This window comes from Sorex araneus, chromosome 3 (assembly GCF_027595985.1).
Source record: "Sorex araneus isolate mSorAra2 chromosome 3, mSorAra2.pri, whole genome shotgun sequence".
NCBI lineage: Eukaryota > Metazoa > Chordata > Mammalia > Eulipotyphla > Soricidae > Sorex > Sorex araneus.
This window is the reverse complement of record NC_073304.1, coordinates 16016588-16026843: the sequence shown is the minus strand read 5'-3', so window position 1 is coordinate 16026843 and position 10256 is coordinate 16016588.

Below are 10256 nucleotides of genomic sequence, written 5' to 3'. Positions count from 1 at the left end.
TTCCTTAAAACTGTGTGCCTAAATCCTGCTTATATTTGGAGCTTCTCTGAATCCTCTACCTTCACCCATACTCCTACTATAGATGTATGCCACCCAAAGCCAACTGCTTTTAAGAATCATCACTCACTATGTAAGTGTTGAATGAATGAATGAATGAATGAATGATACGTTTGTTTGAAATTTTTTTATTTCATCTCCTTAAATACTTCAAATCAGATGTCCTAAACCTAAAGACTTCCTGATGTAAACCTTGTACAACTTTCATGATTAGGTATGTGTTTTGCTTTGCTTTGCTTTTCTAAGGGATTGGATTCCAAATGATGCTCAAGGCCTACCGGTTCCTACTCAGATAGCCGTGCAGTCCAAAGGATGCAACTGGGGAGGGTTGTATACAAAACTAGCCCTGGAACGTATGTACTATCTCTTCAGCCCCACCATGTACTTTACCAGCTTGGAAATTACAAAGATAAGGTCATTTTCAGCACCATTTTGGTCTATATGGGGTTAGATTTAGATTTTTTATTAAAAATTAAGTATTATTTATTTGAAAAGACATAAAAATTAAAAATGTTAGAAGAAAATTATTGAGCAGGAATAAAATTATTATAACAATATCCTTGAAATAAACTTCACTATTCAAACAAAAAAACCCCAAAGATCTCTGATCCACAACTGTGGGAATGTTGTCTGGTTCAATCCCTGTGGAAAACAGTATAGATATTTCTCAGTGAACTTATAATTGAGCTGCCATTTCCATTTTAAGGCAGCTACCCCGAAGATAAGAAAATAATAATCAAAAAGAACTCTACACACCATTATTTATTGCACTTAGTATAATAGCTAAGATATGGAATCAACCTTAGGTGCCCAATGACAGATGAATGGATTTTGAAGATGTGGTATCTATACACAATGGAATACTATGAGCTGAAAGGAAAAATGATGTCCTGAAATTTGCTGCTGGGTAGTGGAGTTCCGATATCTGTCGATGGTCAAGAATCAGGGACACTGTCTCATTTGCCAAGGTGTCAAAAATCAGATGGACCGGACACGTAATGTGATTCAGAGATGACTGCTGGACTAGAGCTGTTACCAACTGGATTCCATGGGACACCAAAAGACCGTGTGGCAGTCCACCAACGAGATGGTCAGACTTTGTCAAAACCCTGAATGAACAATTTGAGGCTCTTCCTGTTCCTGGAGTGAGCAGATATCATTTGACTACACTAGCACACAACAGGGACAAATGGAGATGTTACTGGTGCCCGCTCAAGCAAATCAAAGATCAACAGAGAATGAAAGAAATACAGTAATGCATGCATTGGCATCAATCTCAGTAGAGGCCTATTTTGTTCTAGTAGCAATTGATATGTATTTCTTTCATTTTCTTTTAGTAATACTGTGCCTCCCAGGGTAGATAATAGATATTCAATTATCAAGATTCAGTTTTGTCCCAGCTACTAAACTGAGATGTCAATTTCTGTACGTCAATGTATTTGACTTAAGTGAGAGGTGATGTAGCATTTCCTAGATTTGGACATTTGAGAAGATGCGTAATTTAGAATAAGTCTAATTATCACAGGACATTTTAAAAAATTGCCTGGATTTACTTTTTCAGACAGTGAGATTAGGCAACTCCTGGGAGATTCCATGGTGTGCATTTGACACATTCTTTTATCAAAGCCTCAGTAGACCTACTTTGTACTTATAAGAACAATAGTTTCCCACAATTTTCTTCCTTCCTTTATTTCTTCCTCCTTCCTTTCTTTCTTTCTTTCTTTCTTTCTTTCTTTCTTTCTTTCTTTCTTTCTTTCTTTCTTTCTTTCTTTCTTTCTTTCTCTGTTTTTCCTTTCTTTTTTCTTTTTCCTTCCTTCCTTCCTTGGTTTCTTCCTTCCTTCCTTCCTTCCTTGGTTTCTTCCTTTCTTCCTTCATTCCTTTCTCCTTTCTTCCTCCTTCTCTGCCTACTCTCCCTCCCTCTCTTCCTCCCTCCCTCCATCTCTCCCTTCCTTCCTTCCTTCCTTCCTTCCTTCCTTCCTTCCTTGGTTTCTTCCTTCCTTCATTCCTTCCTTTCTCCTTTCTTCCTCCTCTTCCTACCCTCCCTCCCTCACTCCCTCCCTCCCTCCATCTCTCCCTTCCTTCCTTCCTTCCTTCCTTCCTTCCTTCCTTCCTTCCTTCCTTCCTTCCTTCCTTCCTTCCTTCCTTCCTTCCTTCCTTCCTTGGTTTCTTCCTTTCTTCCTTCATTCCTTTCTCCTTTCTTCCTCCTTCTCTTCCTACTCTCCCTCCTTCTCTCCCTCCCTCCCTCCATCTCTCCCTTCCTTCCTTCCTTCCTTCCTTCCTTCCTTCCTTCCTTCCTTCCTTCCTTCCTTCCTTCCTTCCTTCCTTCCTTCCCTCCTTCCTTCCTTCTTTCTTTCCTTCTCTTTCTTTCCCATACCATGCACTCACTGATCATTCCTCCTGGAGATCAGAGGATTCTCAGTAATGCCAGGGATCATTTTCTGGGTCATTTGCATGCAACTGAAACATATTACCCAAAGTATTATCTCCCCCCCCCCCGCATCATTTTTTTTATAATGAATTGTTTATTAGGGAAGCCATAAAACCAAAATAGTGCTGCACTGTTTTGTTCCAGGAGCAGTGAAGACATCAGATGCACATGGCTGCCCCTGGGGCTACGAACAGAGTCCAGAGGTCAGGGAGCACAACTTTCAGGCCATACTCAACCTGGTTCAATCAGTACCACATGGAGCCCCAAGCATCACTGTATGAGATCCTAGAGGCTCCCAAGCACCAATGGGTGACTCTGCTGGAGCCAGAATCCCAAGAATTGAGCAGAATTATAGGCTTGATTAGCTCTGCATCTTTGGCCCTACCCCTGAAACCCTGAGAGTTTGGCTCCTGGGTCCCTGAACACTGGGATGCACCTCCTCAAAAAATGGTGACCCCAAATTGGCTCATCTCGTTCCCTATCAGAACCCATCTTCTGAATCTTGCTTTGGTTAATAACCTCAATTGAGGTTTTATATTCTAGCAGTTCTAATGAGTAAGTGAATGCAGATTATAGCATCACCTTTCCCTGTTAAACCTTTTTCACAGAACAGCAGCCAATTTGTCCTTGAAGTTCTCACTCTCATAACTACCATCCTCTTTGCCATTGTGATTTACAGAGGACTTGTTATGTACCAGGAACTGTTGTTTAAATTTGCTGTAGCTTGAATGATTTATGCTGACAAGAGGTTGGAAGTGATCTGTTAGAGGTAACTATGACAGCAAATTAAGCAAGTGACAGTTTTGGGGACACAGTACCTAGATCCAATTGTTGATTTTTTTTTACCTGTACTGACTATTTAAATCGGGAGATTTCTTCATTTCTGAGTAACTAGTTTCTCAGCTATGTGATGGAAGAATTATTTGAGCATAAATCATGGATTTTCTTAGTTTATTTGTTTGGGGAACACAACTGGCTAAAAATCAAACTCAGGTGGGCCACAGGTAAGGCAAGGACCCGTCACACTGCACTATCACTTCATTCACAACTCAGAGTCTTAATGTATGTAGAACAAATACATACATATATAGCATCTAGTCCCTATCAAGCACTCAGTAAATTCCTGATCATTGGCAGGGAATGGTTTTTATTCATTGTTGTAATCACTAGAAACTATCAAATTCCTTGAATGATGAGAGATACTGCAGGATTTTTTAAATTGAGCGATAGCACAGTGGTTGGGCATTTGTCTTTCATGTGGCCGACCCATGTTCGATTCCTCCACCCCTCTCAGAGAGCCCGGCAAGCTACCAAGAGTATCGAGCCCTCGAGGCAGAGCCTGGCAAGCTACCCGTGCATATTGGATATGCCAAAAACAGTAACAATAAGTCTCTCAATGAGAGACGTTACTGGTGCCCTCCCGAACAAAGCAATGAGCAAAGGGATGACAGTGACAGTGACAATGATTTTCGTAAAGCTGCTCACAATAATGGGTTACATTCACAAAAAGTCAGATTCTATATAATTTGTTTTGTATTGCTTGTTATGAATAGTATAAGAAGAAGCACAGCTGCAAGCGCAGCCATGTTCTCCTGGAATTCTAAAATTTTAGATAATTAAGGTCTGGAGAAATCTCTGCAGCAAGCTGCTCAGTTCTGAGATTCTTTTGTGTGCCTCTGGATCATGGCTGTTGAGTAAAACTAAGGAGTAAAACTAAGGAGCTTAACTAACAGCCAGAGGCAGTTTGTGGGTGTGACCTCCAGAGTCCCATAGGGATGAGGGTATGGGAAGAGCTGGACGATCCCTTCTCCCTTGAGGCCGGGAGTTTTCGGACACTGAACCTGAGTATCTGTACTTCTCACTGGGTTCTGGAAGTTGGCAGCTGCCAGGATTCTTAGGGGGCAGCTGGAGGGATAATGCCTGTTCCTGCCTGAGGCACCCTGGTGAGATCAGCCTGACGTAAAGTCTGGAGACATCTCTGCAGAGAGCTGCTCAGTTCCAAGATTCTTTTGTGTGCCTCACTGTAGGCTTTTAAATGGAATGCAGGTATGACTTGAAATGCTCAATGGTAATCAGGGTGCTGTAGCTTCATGAGTCTCCCAACTATTCACATGTGGAGGAAAAGGGACGCTCCTTCACAGTTGGTGGGAATGCTAACTGGTCCAGCCTTTCTGGGAAACAATATGGACAGTCTTTCAAAAACTAGAAATTGAGCTTCCATATGACCCCGCAATACCACTTCTGGGAATATATCCCGAAGATGCAAAAGAGCACAGTAGAAATGACATCTGTACCTATATATTTATTGCAGCACTGTTCACAATAGCCAAAATATGGAAACAACCCGAGTGCCCTAAAACAGATGACTGGTTAAAGAAACTTTGGTACATCTACACAATGGAATACTATGCAGCTGTTAGGAGAGATGAAGTAATGAAATTTGCTTATAAATGGATAAACATGGAGAGTATCATGCTAAGTGAAATGAGTCAGAAAGAGAGGGACAGACATAGAGGGACTGCACTCATTTGTGGAGTGTAGGGTAACATCACATCAGGCTGACACCCAAGGACGGTAGATACGAGGGCCACGGGGATTGCCCTATAGCTGGAAGACTGCTTCATGAGCGGAGGGGAGAAGGCAGATGGAATAGAGAAGGGATCACTAAGAAAATGATGGCTGGAGGAACCACTTGGGATGGGAGATGCATGCTGAAAATAGATAATGGACCAAGCATGATGACCTCTCAGTGTCTGTGCTGCAAGCCATAATGTCCAAAAGTAGAGAGAGAGAGTATGGAGAATATTGTCTGCCACGGAGGCAGGGGGAGGGTGGGAAAGGGGGGGGTATACCCAGGATATTGGTGGTGGGGAATGTGCACTGGTGGAGGGATGGGTGTTTGATCATTTTGAGATTGTAACCCAAACATGAAAGCTTGTAACTATCTCACGGTGATTCAATAAAATTTAAAAAAAAATCATGGAACCAAGGAATGTGGTGTGTCCTCTTAAGAAACTGGAAAAAGGTAGCACTGGATTTCCCCTCTGCCCCTTTCAGAAAGTAGACACTTTTGCTAGAATTCTCAATCTAGGATTCCGACCTCCAGAATTGTAAGAGAATTATGTCTGAACTGTGTTAAGCCGTGTATTTTTGTGTGCATTTGTTCACAGCAGCAATAGGAAACCAATACTAGATTTTAGGCATGCTTTGATGACAAAAAAGGGGGGGTTAAGAACCACTTGCCTGGAACTTTGTGGAGTGTCTAGTCCTCTTAGGAATCTTCTGTCTTTGCACCCTGAAATTAGAGCTGCTCGTGAAAACGTTTTTCATTTAATCACTGTTTCTTTTGGCCTAGAAAATAATATGTGTGTTGCCTCGTGTCTTTAAGATAGATGTTTATATTCACATGGGCTTGGGCTTACTTCTTTAACGAGTTGGGATATTTGAATTTGAGACTTTTCAGTCTTCAAAGGGAGTGTTCGTGTTCGTTTTGAGAACAAAGGTGATGGGATAAATGTGGGTGTTGAGGACTGGGCAATTCTCCCGAGATTGGGCTTGATAATAGCAGCCGCAGGGCAGGAGAAGTGCCGTGAATGACAAAAGAAAATTCATAACAAAACTTCCCTTCCCTGTTAACAGGATTTGCTTGTGAGAAACTTATAATTGAAAGGATTTTGATAGCTGGATTCCATCCACCCTTGCACTGATGTGATTTGGAAACCAACATGCGCCCTTTTGAAAGGATGCCCTACTGAATGGGAAAATGTTACCTTCAGTAAGTTCTTTCGCCAAAGAACTTGGTTCTTGACACTCATTATGTCTTATGAATCCATGGCGAGTCCAGAGTGACGCTTCAGCGTGGCGCGCTCACACATCTGGCCTGTACGATTCTTTGCACTCCTCGTTGCTGTTGAGCAGAGCTCCCAGCATCAAGGACAGGAAGGAAAGGATCAAATCAACATACAAGTTTTAGTACATATATTTTTCTCCAGCCACAATCCCAGACATCTAATTACTGTCAAACCACTTGCTGACTTCCCCATCTCTTCTTTATCAACAGCGTTTAGCGGAACAACTGCCTCACATGTTAATGTTGGCATCGCCAGGAGAACAGAATCCATTTCAAGGGACAGTGCCAATAGCTGTGCAGCAGCTAGAAAACTGAGAACACCAAAGAAAGCGTTGGACACTTCTACAATATAATTATCATTCCAGCTTCAAGACAAGGAAGCGGCAGCTTAAGGAGGTTAAGTTAATTGTTTCAAAACCCAGAGCTTATAAGTGTTAAGTCAGGATTCAAATGCAGGCTGGTCTGATTCCCTAAACATAGCCAACTAATTTTGGCACTCACAGAAGATGAAAATCAAACTCTGTCATTTCTGGATTGAAGCAGGATGGAATGAGTCATTTACTTGGTTTGAACCCACTTACCTGCCAAAATGAAAATAAAAATAAGAAAACAAAACTGTCAAGAGGTCACCTACCCGGCATGCTCAGACCAAGACTGTCGCAATGGGATTTGATAACAGATTCCACTTGGAATCCCAGAGCACAGGCTAAACCAAGATCTGGATTTAAGGAATGGGGAGCAGGGCGTCTACCCCAGCAAATGAAAGCAGGGACTGGCTGTGGCTCAGAACTTGATTTGAACATTCACTTTGTCTTCCGGTACATTTGTGGTATATGAAACCAGGTTATTCAATTTAGATGTGCTTAGTCTCTTCATCTTGCATGAGGATCATAGTACATGCTCTTTTAAATTGATTGTGAGGAGTGAAAGGAGCAGATATAAGATTGATACTAACAAGTCAAACTAAGGAGAAGCAGCACCTTCTGTAAATCTGTTTACAGGGTTCTGGAAGGTGGCGGTAAAGGTTCTGCCCTCGAAAGTTATTCCTGGCCTCCAATCTCATTGGCTTAATCTCATTTCAGTGCTTAGAGTGGGTGAGGAGATGCAGGGGCAAGGGTGGGTTTCAAGCTCCAGCCACATTCCTCTCCAATTATTTTACAAGACCCAGAGGACCTCAGAGAGTGTCAGTTTTATGCCTTTAAAAAAACTCTAGATTCACTCAAGCAACCAAGCCCAAACCAGGAAACGTCACATAAATGTGTAAACTGCACACCCACCCCCCCATCTGTCTACTGTGAGTGTAATGATAGGAGCAGATCAATAGAGCCTTCATTGTGTTCCTCAGGTCCCTAGACTCTAAGAAAAATTTGCAAATGGAGAGCAAAAAATGGTACATCTGGTCCTTTCCCCACCCCTCCGGTATCTTACCTTACTTCTTTGAAAATTACATCTAATTTTCAGACATAAATAACTCAGACAAGAACTCAAATGCATTTTACAGTGCAGCAATGAAAATATAATGAACTTACTTTGGTCCCAATGCACCTGAGTCTTTCTGCATGTATTCCTTCAAACTCATAAAGTATCATATTTATGGCACAACTATAACAGAATCTGAGTAAGAGGAAACATCAGTATTTAAGAGGAAGATGATTTAATATGAAGACAAAGTCTTAAAACTTCATTGGCATCTTGCTGTATAAAGAAAATTCTAAATATGCAGATTAAAAATCTGAAGGTTTACCTTCATAGTGTAAAATTATTTTAATAGTATTATCATGAATTATAACTTTTTATTGATTCCTTATTTTTATGTCCAGGGAAAGAACTACTTTTTGTTCTAGAAAGTATTATCAAGAATTTATTGATAATATTCAGTTGTCTAAACACTACCAACTAAAAGAATGCCTTCACTCTATAAGAGACATTTGGGGATTTTATCTTATTTTTCTCATCTCCTGTTGCCTATTTGTAGCATAAATATGTGCACTTTTCAGGAACTATTAAAAGACATGCAGTTTAAAAAACATAATGAAGCAAATTTGAATAATAGAAGATTTTAAATAATAAGTAATTTTATGCTCTATACATTCTTCTAAATGACCATGTAATTGAGTTTAAAATGCATTATATAGATTCTACTAGGTTCAAGACTTGTATCTCAATAATTTAATGCCAATGTTATTTCATTTTCTCTTTAGTATGAATATTAGAGCTAGTAAAAATAACTTCAAATAAAGTGATCCTCACTATTTTTTTAATCATCTTGGGAAACAGTTACAAAGCTTCCATGTTTGAGTTTCAGTCATACCATGATCAAACACCCATCCCTCCACCTGTTCACATTTTCCACTACCAATGTCCCCAATATCCCACCACTTCTTCTTTTTTTTTTTTTTTTGCTTTATGGGTCACACCCGGCAATGCACAGGGGTCATTCCTGGCTCATGCACTCAGGAATTATCCCTGGCGGTGCTCAGGGGACCATATGGGATGCTGGGATTCGAAATCGGGTTGGCCGCGTGCAAGGCAAATGCCCTACCCGCTGTGCTATCACTCCAGCCCCTATCCCACCACTTCTTTCCCAACTCTCCCCTGCCTCTATGGCAGCCAATTTCCCCCATACTCTCTCTCTTTATTTTGGAGCATTAGGGTTTACAATATAGATACTGAGAGGCCATCACATTTGGACCTTTACCTACTTTCATCACGCATCTTCCATCCCAAACAAATCCTCAAACCATCATTGACATAAGGATCCCTTCTCAATTCCAGCTGCCTTCTCCCCAGCTCATGAGGCAGGCTTTTAACTATGGAGCAATCTTCCTGGCCCTTGTTTCTACTGTCCTAGCGTGTCAGTCTCATATTATGTTATTTGATATCCCACAAAAATCCTTACTATTTTAAGATTAAAAAAATTCTGCAGTACTCTTAAAAGATAGGTAAGACTAGACCAACTGTGACCAGTTTAACAAATTACCACCTGGATGTAATAATATATTTAGACGTAAAGTAAAATGCATGGAACTATTGTGACTCTATTTTATACTCATGGGTATATTACTAAATGAGTAAAAACTAGAAAAAATGGTATTTATGTTGGTGGTGGGTGATATCCAGCAATGCTCAGGACTTATTCGTGATGGTGCTTGGAGGACCACATGTAGAGTTGAGAATGTGAGCCAGAGTTAGCCACATGCAAATAAAGACCCTTAATTCCTGACCAATTTATCTAGATCACATGGACTATAAGTTCATCCAATGGACATTTACTAACTCCTTATTGCCTGCCAGTCCCAAGGAATAGACTGAGAAACAATAGACACTTCAAAGTCAACAAAGAAATAGAAAGAGGAAAATGATGGGCTACTGATTTAAAAAGAAAAGAAAGAGCATACTTGGTTGCAAGTATTGTAGGTGTCAAATAATGCTTTACTTTTTATAAAAATCTACAATAAATCCCTATTATAAGAGATAAAACAAGACATGTGGTTTTTAAAAAGTCTACTTATTTAACATTGCCTAAAAGAGGTGCACTGTATCAATAAATTACAAAACATTCATGGGAAGGTGAGGATAAAAGAATAGAAAATTGACCCAGAGTAGAAAATATCATCCTCAGTATTCTCATAAAGCTACACACCTAATTATTCACTGAAATATTTCACTTATGAAAATGCATTTTCAAAATAGGATCCAATTGTCCTTAAATAAGTCAACATGTCCAGTGGAAAGATTCCTTTCTCTCCTACACGTTGTGTCCCAAATATATAGATTACAACTAGTTTTAAGAGTAGTTCTTAAAACTCCATCTACACAGTTATCTATCTACACAGATGAATTGCATTTCCCTAATGTTTGCTATTAACTGATTGACCGGCTATAATATTTCAGTCTCATTTTTCACCAAACACAAAACAT